Raw genomic sequence first — 17,026 nt, 5'->3', positions numbered from 1 at the left:
GAAGTAAGTTTAATTAAAATTTTAAAGAACCAAAAATAGTTGGATTGATTTTCTTCCCCCTCATGACTAATTCATGGTGTGTTTGACCAAACAGAGAGATCCGATAGGTTGATTTTTGGTTTTGTACATAGATTTGGCATTAGCTCATATGAGAGGTTTGGGATGTGGATGTGGGGAGCTGAAAGACATGAGCTGGGAATGTGGTCCTTCCACTTTCCAGCTATGGGAACTTGGGCAAGTTATGTGATCTCTCTGTAACCTAGTTTCCTTTTCTGTACCATTATTAGTGGGGCTAATAATGGTACTCCGCTCATGTAGTTCTGTGAGGATTTAATACCTGGAAAGAGCCTAGAACAGGGCCAGGAATATGGTAAGGCTGAATAAGTATTGATGTTATTCTGGGGTTGGGTGAGGGACAGAAAACATGGCTTTTCTTCATCCCTTTATTTCACATAAGCCTAAAACTTAATGATTGGTGTAACACCCAAGTAGGAATGAGTTTCTCTTACCCCAGTGATATAATCATATATAATAATGCCACTTACATAAGCTTCCTTACCTCCTTGTTAAATCCACCCACACTCTGCTCCACTTCATGCTGTTAAAGAATTTTCTCTCCCAGGGGGAAAAAGATGCCCAACTTTATACTAATTATCACTTTAAAGCAGGGACCCACGGGGGGCACTGGGAAAGGTGGATTTGGCAGTACTCTTGATTTAGGGGAGTAAAGTCTTTAGTCTGGAAGCAGTGAGTCAGGCCTGGAGACCTCAGAGGGACCAGTGGAATCATGGAGCCTGAGGCAAACCATGGCCTTCCCTAAATCAGGTAGGTTCAGTCTATGCCTTAGCAAGAGTGTCCAAGAGCCAGCCTCTGCAGACAAACATGATCTGTGTTTCCTTTCCTTCTTTATTTGAATCTGAAACACGTTCTACACGTGATACATGCTCCTTATGGAAAACAGAAAATGTAGGGAAACCAAATAGAAGTATAGCAGTCAGGGCTTGTTCAGCTGTAAGAATCAGACATCAGGATGTTCTAGGCATGAATCAGGCACGTCCAAAGCTCAAATACTGATGGGATACCACCTTGCTCTCTCTCTCTCTCTCTCCATTTCTCTAATAAGCTTTCCCCAGATGTGAGGAAGCTGGACGCTATTAATCCCACATTAATTCCTATTAATTGAACAATCTACTAGAAAGAAATCTACTACTTTTCTCAGAGCTCAGGTCAAAAAGTCTCAGAGAGGACCTTGATTGGTTGGGTGTGTATCACATGGACGTTCTTGAGCCAATCCCTGTGGCTACAAATGATGGGCTCTGATTGGTCAGGGTAGTGAGCCAATGGCCAGGGAGGGTGGCATCAAGGCATATATGACTTGAGGTATAAGAAACTAGTTTACCAGAGGAGGGAGGAGTTATGTTCCAGAAGAAAGAGGAGAAGAGGATGAACTGATGGAAATGATGGGTGTCTTCCCACCAATTTCCAATACTCCCCCCTCCCAGAAATAATGACTTCTGACTTCTTTGTGGGGCTCCTCCCAGAAGTCCCCTCTGTCTCTCTTATGTGTCTATATTTATAAGCATTTGTTAGACATATAGAACATTGGAATATCCTACACAGATTTTGTAAGCTGATTTTGACTACTTTGTGCAAAGATATCGGTTAGAGGGCTTCCCTGATGGCTCAGGGGTAAAGAATCCGCCCGCCAGTGCAGGAGACACGGGTTTGATTCCTGATTCGAGGAGATCCCACTTGCCACAGAGGGCCTGAGCCCATGCGCCACAGCTATTGAGCCTGTGCTCTAGAGCCGGGGAACCGCAGCTAATGGGCCCGCAGGCCGCAGCTACTGGAGCCAGTGCGCTGTAGGATCCACGCTCTGCAACAAGAGAAGCCGCCGCAGTGGAAAGCCCACGCATTGCAAGGAAGAGCAGCCCCTGCTTGCCACAGCTGGAGGAAAGCCCACGCAGCAGCAAAGACTCAGCACAACCAAAAGTAAATAATAAATAAAAGTATTTCAGAAATCAATTTGATATCTCAAAACGTGAGTGGTCTATTTCCTTGGTAGGAAAATTACAGAGTACAGATAAACAAAATTGAAATAAAACTTTTTTATTTAAAATTTGGCTGTGCCAGGTCTTCATTGCCATGTGTGGGACCTTTAGCTATGGTATGTGGGCTTTTAGTCACTGCATGTGGGGTTGAGTTTCCTGATCAGGGATGGAACCTAGGCCCCCTGCATTGGCAAGCAGATTCTTAACCACTGAATCATACAGGAAGTCCCCCAAATGAAATAGAACTTAAGACTGGATGGAGCTGACAGTAAGACTTTTAAGGAGGCAAGTTAAAGACAGGACTGAAATGAAAAAAATTTGTTAGATCTCCTCCTACGACAGCCCATATCCTTCTTGCACTGCTGTACACATTTATAATTATTAATTATATTTGCAGTGTCTTCTATAAGTTTATTTTATACTGAAACGTTTCAGGTACAAAAATCCTATGTAAAGTCTAATATAGTGAACTACAATTTACCCATCACTCAGCTTAAGAAACAGCATAACAAATGCAATCTAATCCCACTGGAACACGTCTTAATCTTGTCCTTCCTCTCGCCCTTCTTTCCAGTGGTGACCTCAATCCTCCAGTTGTATTTTTATTCCATGTACATGTTAATACTTTCATTGCATATTTCTTATCTATCATCAATATACAGTATTGGATTGTATATTTTAAAACTTTCAATAGAATCCTGCTATATTAAATACATATCATTCCATGACTTGCTTTTTAAAATTATTTATCAAAGTTGTGTTTGACTCAGTTTCTTTAGTGTTAGTTTGTTACTGATAGCATTTCGTCATACAACCCTATCGTGCTTTATTTGTCCATTCTCCCATAAACAGACAATGAGGTTGTTTTTATTCTACTGCTATTATGAACAGTGCTGCAGTAAATGTTAATGTACATTTCTCCCTGTGAAAAGCCAGTGGAGCTTTGTACCCAGGCTTAGCGTACAAACCTAGGAATGGAAAGATACGGGCTATACATCTTCAACTTTACTAGATTTCACCCAATTGCTCTGCAGGGCAGTTGTAACAATTCCCACTCTTCCAGCAGGACATGAGAGATCCTTTTTCTCCAACATTTGGTTTTGTCAGACTTTCCATCTTTACCGGTTTGATGTGCATGAAATGCAGGTCTTCCACATGGAATGTTAAGTCCTAGAGAGCTGGGATCATATGTTGCGCTTGCCAAGGTTTCTCTGGCACTTAGCCCAGCTCCTGGAACATAGTAGATCTTCAGTAATTTTTGACTGACTGAGCAACACAGTTTTCTGGTTCCTCTCCTGTCAAATCCTTTTGTACTTTGCTGGAGAAGATGCCCGTTCTCCAGAGAGTCTTACTTCTGCCTCATTCTTCTCATTTGAAAATCAGAACTCTCTCAGGAGCTTAAATGAGGACAGTTTTTGGCTACCCTGTTTGGTTTCATTACAGCAGCAGTTCTCAAAACTCACCTATTTAAGTTCTGATTCTTATGCATCAGAATCACCTGGAAGATTGTTAAAACTTGATCACTGGGCCCCACCCCCAGAGTTTCTCATTCAAGAGATCTAAGGTGGATCCAAGAGATCACATTTCTAACAAGTTCTTAGGTGTTACTGATGCTGCTGGTCTGGGGTGCACACTTTGAGAACCACTGTATTTGAGAAACATGTGATCCAGACATTTCGGATATGTTCTGTATAGAATGTTCTTAAAGGGACAGCTGCAAAACTTGAAAAGTCACTCCCAAAGTGGACAGTGGAAGGAAAAAATAGTCACATCTAACTCCATCTGGCTGGAATGTGGAAAGGAGATGCTTGAATTCTGGGTCCCTAGAATGTTCAAGACAGACAGTGGCCCACACAGAGACTGATACAGTTCAGTAAGAATATATTAGTAAGTTTTCATCTACCCAAGCATTTGCCCAAGATTTCAAGCCAGGATCTTTTTTCATCTACTCTTACTCCTGAGACCACCCTGATCTTCTCTTTCCTCTTCTCCTTGTCCTCTTTTTCCTCTTTGTGGTCTTTCATCATCAGCATCAAATATTAATTTAACTCAAGTGTAGGCTTGACTGCCCTGCTACCATATGCAAGCTAGCAAGTATTGAGGGCTTGATTGCAAGCACTTGGCTGTGGTATGCAGGATCTTTGATCTTCACTGTGGCCTGTGGGACTTTTAAACTGTGGCATGTGGGATCTAGTTCCCTGATCGGGGCCGAACCTGGGCCCCATGCATTGGGAATGTGGCGTCTTAGCTATGGGATCACCAGGGAAGTCCTGATTACAAGCACCCGTGTCAGCACTTGCTCATCTAATCCTCCCCCAGATCTAGGAGACGGGGCCCACTATCAAATCCATTTTGTAGGCAAAGCTTAGAGATTACACAGCCCGGATATGACAGAGGTAGGCTCACACCCGGGTCTCTCCGCCTCCAATGTCTTGTTCTTTTCTGCTTCTACACACTGTATTTCTGTGCTTCTCAGTTTCCTCATTCATTCATTCACCAAATATTTACTGAGCATCTACTGGGTGCTAGGCACTGTGCTGACGATGTGGGCACACAAGACAGCCAAACTCCCTGCTAGTATGATGCTTACAGTATCATATTATTTTAATCTGTAAAATGAGATGATGCCATCCCTTTCTCAGAGATGCTGTAGGGATTAGGTGCCTAGGAGGTGCTCAACAAACTGTTGTTTCCTGATCTTCTTTTCCCTGGTGAGCTGATAGTTTTCTAGTCACATATGTAGGGGAGAAACTGTTGGAATCTGACTGTGTTCTTCCAGAATGAGGCATTGTGCTGTCGTTAAAATCCGTGTCCTATTGACCTGCCTGAACAAACGCTCATTTTCCTGCATCTCTGGGCAAGACTCAAGCTCTTACTCCCTTCTGCCGCCTCGCTCTTCCATCTCTCTTCCCATCCTAGCCAGTACCTCAGACTATGTATGAGTCTCAACAGACCAAAGGCAGCAGGCAATACTTTGGGAACTCTGTGCAATTCCCAGAGCAGAAAAATGGAGAAATATGAACTTCAGGCACCTGGTGTGATGGAGACTCGAGACAGAAGATAAGAGAAATGCACGGCTTAGGAGGATAGGTTTGCTCAGGAAAAATAAGGAGCAAATGACGTCTATGTAGGGGATTTTCCTTCAAGTACCTGGAGTTTTTGAAGAACCTGGGTAGGAGAAATCCACACTTTAGGAATCTGAGCTGCTATTTATGTAATCCCCGTCTCTAACAGCTTTGGCTTTACCTTCGATGCCTGTGTGCTGGTCTTTTTATTTTTCAGGCTGTTTTAATGATTTCCTCCCCTCTGCCCACCCCCGGCTCCGCCCCCGCCCCAGCCCCAGCCCCTCCACCCAGGAAGACGCTTTAACTCTGCAACAGTATCAATGCACTTAAGCCAAATTGGAGATCTCTCTCATGACAGAGGAGACAGTTCAGAAGGGAAATGTCACAGAAACATTGTACATTTCTTTCCATAGAAATACCAGAAGCAACACCTGGATTCCATAATTGAACAGATGTAACTGGCATTTTGGCTTTTCCATCCAGATGCCCCTGTGGTGGATTAAATCATCCATTTTTGTTCCTCATCAACCTTGTGACCTGGCCAAAGTACCTGATCTACCAGAGCCTCAATTTTTTAATTTTTTTTTTTATTTTTTAAAATCTATGGAGAGATGACTGTGGAAAAAAAATATATTCTTTGCAATTGGAGAAGGAAATGGCAACCCTCTCCAGTGTTCTCGTCTGGAGGATCCCAAGGACGAGGCTGCCGTCTATGGGGTCGCACAGAGTTGGAAACGACTGAAGCAACTTAGCAGCAGCAGCAGCGGCAGTTTTAGTGGGGAGGATTAAATGAGATACAATTTAGAAATTCTTGGCATGATATGTGGAGCATATTTCCATTCTGTAAATAAGAGAGAAAATTTTTTCTACTATCAAAACTCTCTTGTGAAAGGGTCTGTAGCTCACACAGCAGTGTAGGGCAAGCGGAATTCTCTAGACTTGGCTCCAGTTCCTTGTCCTGCTGTCTCTGAGACTTTGGGAAAGTTAGTCCCCTCTCTTAGAGTCCATTACCTCTGAATTTAGCAGAGAGAGAAAACTAGTGGAGGGGGGTTGAAGAATTTTTAAAGCCCAAAGAGATAGTAAATAATAACCTATGTTGTGAATGTGAAGCGCAAGTCGCTCAGTAGTGTCCGACTCTTTGTGATCCCATGAACTGTAGCCCACCAGGCTCCTCTGTCCATGGAATTTTCCAGGCAAGATTGCTGGAGTGGGCAGCCTTTCCTTTCTCCAGGGGATCTTCCTAACCCAGGGATTAAACCCAGGTCTCCCGCATTGCCGGCAGATTCTTTACTTGAGCCACAAGGTATCCCCCATGCACTATATAACATATACTATTTTATCTATTTATACGCACTGTATAACAGCCTGATACACAGGAAGCCGTGTTGCCCTATATGCTGCACATTGTATAGTGTACGCGTACTATACACACATAGCGCCCGTGCGCGTGCTCAGCCCCTCGGCCGTGTGCGCCTCTGTGACCCCAGGGACTGCAGCCCGCCAGGCGTGTACACATGCTATACACACATAGCGCCCGTGCGCGTGCTCAGCCACTCAGCCGTGCGTGCCTCTGTGTGACTCCAGGGGCTGCAGCCCGCCAGGCGTGTACGGATACTATACACACATGGCGCCCGTGCGCGTGCTCAGCCACTCGGCCGTGTGCGCCTCTCTGACCCCAGGGACTGCAGCCCGCTAGGCTCCTCTGTCCCTGGGGTTCTCCAGGCAAGAACACTGGAGGGGGTTTCTACGCCCTTCTCCAGGGGCGCTTCACACAGGGATCGAACCCACATCTCTTTCATCTCCTGCATCGGCAGGTGGTTCTTTACCATTAGTGCCACCTGGGAAGCCCATATATACAAATTTATATAACTATAATTTATATGTGTGTCACTTATATAACTATAATTTATAAATATTATATATACTATAATATATAAAATATATGCTATAGTATGTAGAATTGTCATATAACACAAGTAATATATTGTAGTATACTAGGTATTATATGTTATATAGTGTTAAATTATATAGCATATAAACACTGTAATACATGAAACATGCTGTTTATCATATATACTATATAACATGAATATCATATATCAAATATATAGTGGTTGTATTGTATAATATATACTATATACTATATATAATATAATATTATATAACTATATGATATATGTCATACCATAATACTATGCAATAATATAGAGGTTGTATACTACATTGAGTGTAATATATTATGCTGCTGCTGCTGCTGCTAAGCCGATTCAGTCGTGTCCGACTCTGTGTGACTCCATAGACGGCAGCCCACCAGGCTCCGCCGTCCCTGAGATTCTCCAGGCAAGAACACTGGAGTGAGTTGCCATTTCCTTCTCCAATGCATGAAAGTGAAAAAGTGAAAGTGAAGTCACTGAGTCGTGTCCAACTCTCAGTGACCCCATGGACTGCAGCCCACCAGCCTCCTCCATCCATGGGAGTTTCCAGGCAAAAGTACTGGAGTAGGGTGCATTGCATTCTCCGGAATATATTATGCTAGTATGGTATATAATGTGCTGTATATTATATGTAAATAGTATAGATACTATGCTACTGTGACAATATTATATGCTGTGTATATAACCATCTTTCATCTATATTATATAATATATATGTTATATATTGTATCCACTATATATACTATGCCCTATGTCATATGTTAGCATATAATAGTATAGTAGAAATGAAAGTTTCTATAAACAGAAAAGTCATGATTATTAGGAGATGCTGTTATTCACACAGATTTAAATGACTGATAAGGTTTAAAATGTGACCCAGACTTATTTTACATTTTGCCATTTTCCCTGGAAATATTTCTCTGTGTCTTTACTGCTCTGTGAATAGCACCATCTGTCCCCAGGGCCCTTGAGAAGAGCCAGGAATCCCTGTTGTTCCTCTTCCCCTTCCTCCTACTCCACCTCCTGCCATCCAACCCTTTGGTTCTGTGGGTTCTATTTGTTTTTTTTTCATCCTCCAAAGCACAGCCCAGATCCATCCGGTGCTCGCATCCCCCATCACTGCCTGCCTGGGCGGCTATCGTAGCCTCTGAGCCGTTCTCCCCACTCCCTTGCCTCCTCATCATCACCCTTCACCCAGTAGCCTGAGGGATCTTTCAGGGAGTAAATAAAATACTTCTCTGCTGAAAACCCTTCTCTGGCTTTTCTATCACATTTAGGGCAAAATCCAAACTCTTTACTGTGACGTAGGAGACCCTGTAGGGACTGGTTCCTGACATTTGATTTTGTCTGGTGGTACTCCCCTCCCCTGACCTGCTTTGCTCACTCTGCTCCTACACTCTGGGGGCCATTCAACTCTCAGATATACTGTCCTTGATTCCACCTTGGGGCCTTAGCTCTTGCTGTTCCCATTACCTGGGATGCTCCCCCCTGAAACACGATCCTCTCCCTTACTTCATTCAGGATTCTGCTCAGATGTCACTTTATCAGTCAGGACTTTATTGACCTCCCTATAGTATATCACACCTGCCCTCTTACCACATGCTATGTGAGTGTACATATAAGATACTGCATATAAAATCTATGGATATTATCTACTGTATATAATCTGAATCCTACCTTCTCCAAATGAGAGAAAGATCTTTTAGATCAATATGTAATTGATCTAAAATTGATCCTACCTTTTAGAACAATATGTAATTGATAGCCATGATTAATAATGGTCATAATTAATTACTATTAATTTCCTTATTATGACCCTGCTGTGTGAATGCTTTCTATGGCTGAGAGGCATTCCATTAAATATATATACTACCTCTTCTTTTTCCTTTTTTTTGGCCATGTGCATGTGGGATCTTAGTTCCCTGGTAGGATCTTAGTTCCCTGATGAGAGGTTGAACTTTGGCCCTCAGCAGTAAGAGCACAGGGTCCTAACCACTGGACTGCCAGGGAATTCCCACTGCATAAGATTTTAAAGGGTTTGGATAGTGGGAAATTACACAGCTACAGTTTAAGGAGGATCACTATGTACCAGGCATGTACTGAGGTTCATTTATTTATTTTTAGTTCCGTCTCACCTAACCCTTTGTTGTTCAGTTGCTAAGTCATGTTTGACTTTGTAACCTCATGGACTGCAGTATGTCAGGCTCCTCTGTCCTCTACTATCTCCTGGAGTTCGCTCAAACTCATGTCGATTGAGTTGGTGACGCTATCTAACCACCTCAACCTCTGACGCCACCTTCTCCTTTTGCCTTCAATCTTTCCCAGCATCAGGGTCTTTTCCAGTGAGTTGGCTCTTTGCATCAGGTGGCCAAAATACTGGAGCTTCAGCTTTAGCATCAGTCCTTCCAATGAATATTCAGGGTTGATTGCCTTTAGGATTGACTGGTTTGATCTCCTTGCTATCCAAGAGACTCTCAAGAGTCTTCTCCAGCACCACAGTTCAAAAGCATCAATTCTTTAGCACTCAGCCTTCTTTATGATCCAACTCTCACACCTGTACATGACTACTGGAAAAACCACAGCTCTGACTATATGGACCCTTGTCAGCAAAGTGATATGTCTGCTTTTGAATATGGCTGTCAAGCACCTTTCAATTTCATGGCTACAGTCACTGTCTGCATTGATTTAGGAGCCCAGGGAAATAAAATGTCGCTTCTCTCACTTTTTCTCCTTTTATTTGCCATGAATTGATGGGACCAGATGCCTGATCTTAGTTTTTTTTTTTTTTTAAGTTAACTTTCAAACCAGCTTTTTCACTGTCCTCTTTCACTCTCACCAAGAGGTTCTTCAGTTTCTCTTCACTTTCTGCCATCAGCGTTGTATCATCTGCGTATCTGAGGTTGTTGATATTTCTCCCAGCAATCTTGATTCCAGCTTGTGATTCATCCAGCCTGGCATTTCAAATGACGTACTCTGCGCAGAAGTTAAATAAACAGGGTGACAATGCATAGCCTTGATATACTCCTTTTCCAATTTTGAACCAGTTGGTTGTTCCATGCTCAGTTCTAATTGGTGCTTCTTCAGCCACATACAGTTTTCTCAGGAAACAGGTCTGGTGGTCTGATATTTCCATCTCTTTAAGAATTTTTCATAGTTTGTTGTGATCCACACAGTCAAAGGCTTTAACATAGTCAATGAAGTAGAAGTAGACGTTTTTTTGGAACTCTCTTGTTTTCTCTATGATCCAGCAGATGTTGGCAATTTGATCTCTGGTTCCTCTGCCTTTTCTAAATCCAGCTTGTACATCTGGAAGTTCTGGGTTCACGAAGTGTTGAAGCCTAGCTTGAAGGATTTTGAGCATAACTTTGCTAGCATTTCCTGGAAAAGGAAATGGCAATCCACTCCAGTATTCTTGCCTGAAAAACCCCATGGATGGAAGAACCCAGTAGGCTACAGTCTATGGGGTTGCAAAGAGTTGGACACAACTGAGTGACTTCACTTTCTTTCTTTCTTTTTTTTTGGTAGCAGTTGAAATAAGTGCAGTGGTGTAGCAGTTTGAACATTCTTTGGCATTGCCCTTCTTAACCCTTGCCTTTACCATCACAGCAATACCCTGAAATTTCTGCTCTTTCAGGAGGGAATGTGAGCTCAGAATCAATTTTATTAATATTGGTAATAACAGTAGTAAGAGTTATTAAATGATTTAATGAAGGTGCATGTGGTCTGTTCTGAAGCTGTTTTGCATTGTATTGGAAGACAAAGCCTTTAGCTCCAAGAGTTGATTGAATGGTGGAAAGATAGGTAGTTTGGAAGGGGAGATGGCCAGTTACTCCCAGAAGAATCCTTACCCAGGGTCAACTTTGAAAGCACAAAGATTTATTTATTAGGGAAGGCGGCCTTTCCTCACTGCCACTGCCTATGAATCCATGGCCAAGGAATCTGAGAAATGGCTCCCCTAATCCTTTGGTGCCATCTGTTTGCGCTGGATGACAAGCATTCCTGGCAAACAGGGTCTGTGCCTCTCACTGAGTCAGTGATAAACCTTGAGCCAAATCGAAGTTACCAGCCTTGTGTTCTGTCGTCTGAGATCTTTTGACTCTGTGAGGTGTGCTAACACTCACATGCCCTTTAATTTATGACTTTTATTGAGTCTTTTGTGAAGTCATAAATTGAACAACCCTCCAGCTGGTTTGAGCCCTCATCAGGAAGCTGTCATCGAAGTGAATCACCTTCTCAGAGGCTGCTCCTTTGCTCAAGTTCATTGCAAAGGCTGGGATGTTTTCTGCAACTTGCTTACAGAATCTATCAGCTTCAGGCAGCCCAGACCTGCTAAGTCAAGTTTTTTTTTTTTTTTAAATTAAAAAATATAAAAGAAAAAGTGGAGAGAAAATGCTTGTATTTGCTCAGAGGCTCTTGCATCTTAGTACAGCATTTGGGAAAAGCCTTAATTTCTGAAGCTGTGAAGCAGGTGAAGTTAACATATTGTAATTTCTGGCCTAGAAATATTCTGAATAATTCCTGCACCAGGGATTTGGAGACAAGTCAGAGACTGACATATTCCCAAAGGTATCTGTGAACCAGCAACTTAAGTACAAACAGGAGTTGGACCTTGGTCTCTGTATGGGCTTGTGTGGGAGTTATTTCCCTATAAAAGCATAGGGGTACTGGAGAATTCATAACTACTCCTCAGACACCTGTCATGCTGTGTGCTGGGGTACAAGATGCATTATTTCACTGACCCCTCAACAGCCCCCTCTCTGGTCCCCATTTTACAGATAGTGAAATTTAAGCTCACAGAGGTTATGTCACTATAATTCAATCTGCTGCTGCTAAGTCACTTCAGTCCTGTCCCACTCTGTGTGACCCCATAGACGGCAGCCCACCAGGCTCCCCCGTCTCTGGGATTCTCCAGGCAAGAACACTGGAGTGGGTTGCCATTTCCTTCTCCAATGCATGAGAGTGAAAAGGGAAAGTGGAGATGCTCACTCGTATCCAACCCTCAGGGACCCAATAGACTGCAGCCTTCCAGCCTCCTCCATCCATGGGATTTTCCAGGCAAGAGCACTGGAGTGGGGTGCCATTGCCTTCTCTGATAATTCACTCTAGGTCACATGGATAGTAAGTGCAGCGAAGGTTTGAATCCAGATCCTCTTCCATTTTATCATAATTCACTCGTCTGAATTTATATTGCAATGATTTTTAGTAAATTTAAAACACTGTGCAACCGTCTCTATAATCCATCACCCACTCCCACAATCCTCTGTGCTCATTTGAATTCAATCTCCACTACCATCTTTAGCTCCAGGCAACACACTAATTTACTGTATGTCTCTATAAATTTATTTTTTTTCTGGTCCTTTCATGTAAATGGAATCATAAATGTATGGTCTTTTTATCTGGCTTCTTTCATTTAGCCTAAGGTGCGCCTATGTTGTTGTATGTATTAGTAGCTCATCCATTTTTATTACTGAAGAGTATTCCATTGTATGGATATATCACATTTTGTTTATTCATTTACCAATTGATAGGCATTTGGACTATTTTTGTTTCCTGGGCATTATTCATGTGTCTTTATGTGAAGGTTTTTATTCCTTTTGGGCAGATTCCTAGAAGTGGAATTGCTGGGTCTAATGGTAAGTTTATATCTATCTTTATTAAAAACAAACAAACTACCTAACTGTTTTTAAAGTGGCTTTTTCATTTTGCATTGAGCTCAGGTCCTTGAGGGTCTGACTCTTGACCGCTGTAATGTATTATGTCTCACATTGCTCCATTTCACTGTTAATCAGTTAATTTCAATAACCACTGCCTGACGTCTGTCTTCGCTGGTTCTGGCACGAGATGGTAGGAAAAGAGAGATGAAAGAGACATAGTTTGTTACCCGCTTTCTGTGGTCTGTTCAATTATTCATCACAGTTCTTCTGCTGTATGACTTTGCAGCATCATAGGTGAACGTAGTGGATTCCCCACTCAGGATATTGGGTGTTGGGAAAAGCAGTTTCTGGGCACAGTTTTTTGACCCTTACTTGGCCATATAAGAATGGGTTTGAGCTTGGAATAGTTTGTTACCTGGGAGACAGAGAGCTCTCACAGCCTGCAGTGCGTTTATGGCCTTGGGAAGGACTGTCTCTCTCTTCCTGGCTTGATGTGTACTACTTTGTTCTGCTTAAGTTTGCGCATCGGTGGCCCTCATGCATGCCCCAGCTCCCTGTATTTCAGGCATAGGACTCAACTTGAGTCCTTGAGCTGCAGCATGACATAGGGTGTGTGCTACATCAGCTATGGATCCTCTGATCCTGGCCAGCTGGCACGTTGCATGGGGCTGCCTCTTGTGAACACTCCCTCTCCTCCCTTGCTCCAAGTCACTGCTGAGTCACTTGCATCTGGTGTGCTTGTGGTCTGTTTTCAGTGACATTGAATCGTGCATGGTCTCTTCCTTGGGTGACCCGCTTCTGCTTTTTAGCTTTGGCCGTCATTAGGTTATATAGTCTGTCCTGTGGCACAGCCTGACCACCTAGAGAATGGTGAAACCTTGGGTGAAACAATGGAACATTAGCAGATATGATACAAACTGATTCCCCAAATGTGTCTGTGTGCTTGGTTCACCTCCTTGCAATGTTACTGTCTGTTATAAAAAAGCATTTTCTGGGTGGCTGATGCTCCTTCAGCTCCTCCTCCACAGAAGCACATGCGGAGTGGATCTGAACCCAGCTTGCAGCTTAGAGTTAGGTGCAGTTCCCCTGCCTCTCCTGCTACCGAAGAGCTGGAATAGTCTGTCCAGTCGTGCTCTTTCCTTTGCTGGCACCAGGTGTCGCTGTAGACCTGAGACAGCTTGGTTGCTGTTAGTCGCTCAGTTGTGTTTGACTCTTTGTGGACCCCATGGACGCTAGACCACCAGGCTCCTCTGTCCATGGAATTCTCCAGGCAAGAACACTGGAGTGGTTAGCTATTCCCTTCTCCAGGGGATGTTCCCGACCCAGGGATTGAACCTGGGTCTCCTGCATTGCAGGCAGCTTCTTTACCATCTGAGCCAGCACCTTCCCTTCTGTAACTGGCTCTATAGTGCTGCTGCTGGGAATTTGCAAACTACATTTCCTATGTTCCTCTGCCACCTGACTTCCTATTAGGGTGCACAGGATGGTGATCAGAAGGTGGGAAAGGAGGGAGATTTCTGTTGCTGTAGCAACAGCTCAAGTGGAGTGATTCCAGACTCCAGCATTCCAGGTGGAGGCAGCACCTTCTGTGTGGTGTTAGCCCTGGTGGAAGCAGCCTCTCTTTGATAAATATAGAAGTGACTGCAGTGGCATAATGTAGGTGATTAGATGCATAGCATTAGGTGCAGGTTCGTGGGTTCAACCTCAGGGCATTAGCAGCTTCTAATATCAGCTTATCACCCCTTCTTCTTTTTGCTTCTCAGACCCTCTTTTCCAATTGATCTTCCACCTATCTCAAAACACTTATAATCAATTATTTGTTTGCAATGCCTAGAGTGGTGCCTGCTTTGCTGACACTATTGTTTTCTGAAACATGAGCAGAGGAAACCTTTGATTGTGGGGGTGGGTGGGAGGCAGGGAATAATGAGAAATGGTCCACCTCTCTGTGAGAAAAACATTGGCTAACCCTAATCCTACAGGCCTAGGAAAGCTTCCAAATTATATGATTAATTCTTCTTCTTCTTCTTCTTTTTAGTATCATGCTGCATTGAACATAGCTAGTCAATGATTGGATGTTAGGTAATCAATGCTAAGACTTCTTGGGACTTTTGATTTCTTGTTTATCCTGGAGGCAACCTGAAATGAACCAATGACACACTGAGTAATTTTAATTGAATGTTTTTCCAGGAATTCTGCTTCTTTTTGTCCTACACTGGCCCTCTATATGGAGGTAGTGGATCTAGAAGGAAGGCAAGACAAGTGGGAACCCACACTGCCCACAGAATGGAGGGTGACCTTCCTACCCAGTGCCCTTAGCCTCCCAGCTTTGCCCCAGCTTACCTGTTTCTCAGAATCTGCAAGGATCCTTTTATTGAAGCTCATTGGGATCCGGAGCTTTATAGATGATGTCCAGAGGAGTGAGAAAAAGGCACTCTGGCACAGTTGGGAGGACATCTCCTGGGGTCTGCATCAGCCCCCAGGTCTCTGTTGATTACTCTAAGCAAAGCTCTTCAGTTTCTCTGCGGGGCACTTCTTTCTAAGTGAGTACAATCAGGTTAGGCAGGTGGCATAGGAAATAAGGCTGAACAACGGGTTTTCTGTTCAAGTTAGTTCAGATCAGCAAGAAGCCCTAAATCTGGGTTTTTTCAACCTCGCTTGGAGAGAAGGAAAGAGTTTGGTTACCCTGCTGAGGAGAAAAATAGGCCATTATTGCCCAAAGAAGGCACCTGTCCTAGATTTGAGAGATAAATGATGTCCTGGATGGTTTCTGGGTCTCAGTGGGTTGGACTGTTGACATCATCTCACTCCTGTGTGCCTAAGAAAGATATGAAAGTGTAGATGGAGTCTTCATGGAACCAGAGCTCAGGATCTGGTATCTGAAGCTTCTAGCCTTGTGTCAGCTTTCCTTCTTTTCCTAACTCCCCACTAGACAAACCCTGTTTCTTTTAAAAATCTTTTAAAATTAAAAAAAACCTTTTAATTTCATTTCAGAGTATAGCTGATTAACACTGTTTCTTTACATGCCTGTCACACTGATTTCATTTGAGTCTCACAAGTTGCTCGGTCCTTATCACACTGGTTGGAAGCAGCTGTAGAAGGACCCCCTTCCCAGAACCAGGTATTCAGTATGTAAACCCTGAAGTCACCTGCCTTTGGGCAAGTCACTTCACCTCTGAGAACCTCAGTCTCTCTACCTGTATAATGGGGTGGCACTGGAGCCTGTGCTCCATCCCTGGCAGGGTTGTGGAGACCATCAAGTTCAGTTCAGTTCAGTTCAGTCACTCAGTCGTGTCCGACTCTTTGCGACCCCGTGAATCGCAGCACGCCAGGCCTCCCTGTCCATCACCAACTCCCAGAGTTCACTCAGACTCACGTCCATAGAGTCAGTGATGCCATCCAGTCATCTCATCCTCTGTCGGCCCCTTCTCCTCCTGCCCCCAATCCCTCCCAGCATCAGAGTCTTTTCCAATGAGTCAACTCTTTGCATGAGGTGGCCAAAGTACTGGAGTTTCAGCTTTAGCATCATTCCTTCCAAAGAACACCCAGGGCTGATCTCCTTCAGAATGGACTGGTTGGATCTCCTCTCAAGGGACTCTCAAGAGTCTTCTCCAACACCACAGGACAAAAGCATCAATTCTTCGGCGCTCAGCGTTCTTCACAGTCCAACTCTCACATCCATACATGACCACAGGAAAAACCATAGCCTTGACTAGACAGACCTTAGTCGGCAAAGTAATGTCTCTGCTTTGAATATACTGTCTAGGTTGGTCATAACTTTTCTTCCAAGGAGTAAGTGTCTTTTAATTTCATGGCTGCAATCACCATCTGCAGTGATTTTGGAGCCCCCCCCCCCAAATAAAGTCTGACACTGTTTCCACTGTTTCCCATCTATTTCCCATGAAAGAGGATGATATATCATAAGTGCTGGGCAAACAGTAATTCTCAGCCTGCCTGAACTTGTGCCTGCTCCTTCACACATCAGAAACTGTGGTGGCACACAGAACAGGCTGTATTATATTTTATCTGCCACCATTCAATTTTATCTACTAATCACTTGGTTATTTTTCCCCTCATGGCTCAGTTGGTAAAGAATCCGCCTGTAATACAGGAGACCCAGTTTTGATTTCTGGGTCGGGAAGGCCCCCTGGAGAAGGGAATGATTCCCCAATCCAGTATTATTGCCTGGAGAATTCCATGGAAAGAGGAGCCTGAGGGGCTATAGCCCGTGGGGTCACAAAGAGTCGGACACAACTGAGCGACTAACACACGACTAATACACACAGAGTCACTTTGTTGACCCTTGAATGGCCCTTGGCCTGCTT

Source organism: Ovis aries, chromosome 24, assembly GCF_016772045.2.
Source record: "Ovis aries strain OAR_USU_Benz2616 breed Rambouillet chromosome 24, ARS-UI_Ramb_v3.0, whole genome shotgun sequence".
Lineage (NCBI taxonomy): Eukaryota > Metazoa > Chordata > Mammalia > Artiodactyla > Bovidae > Ovis > Ovis aries.
The sequence above is the reverse complement of the archived record's forward strand: the minus strand, read 5'-3'. Positions refer to the sequence as shown.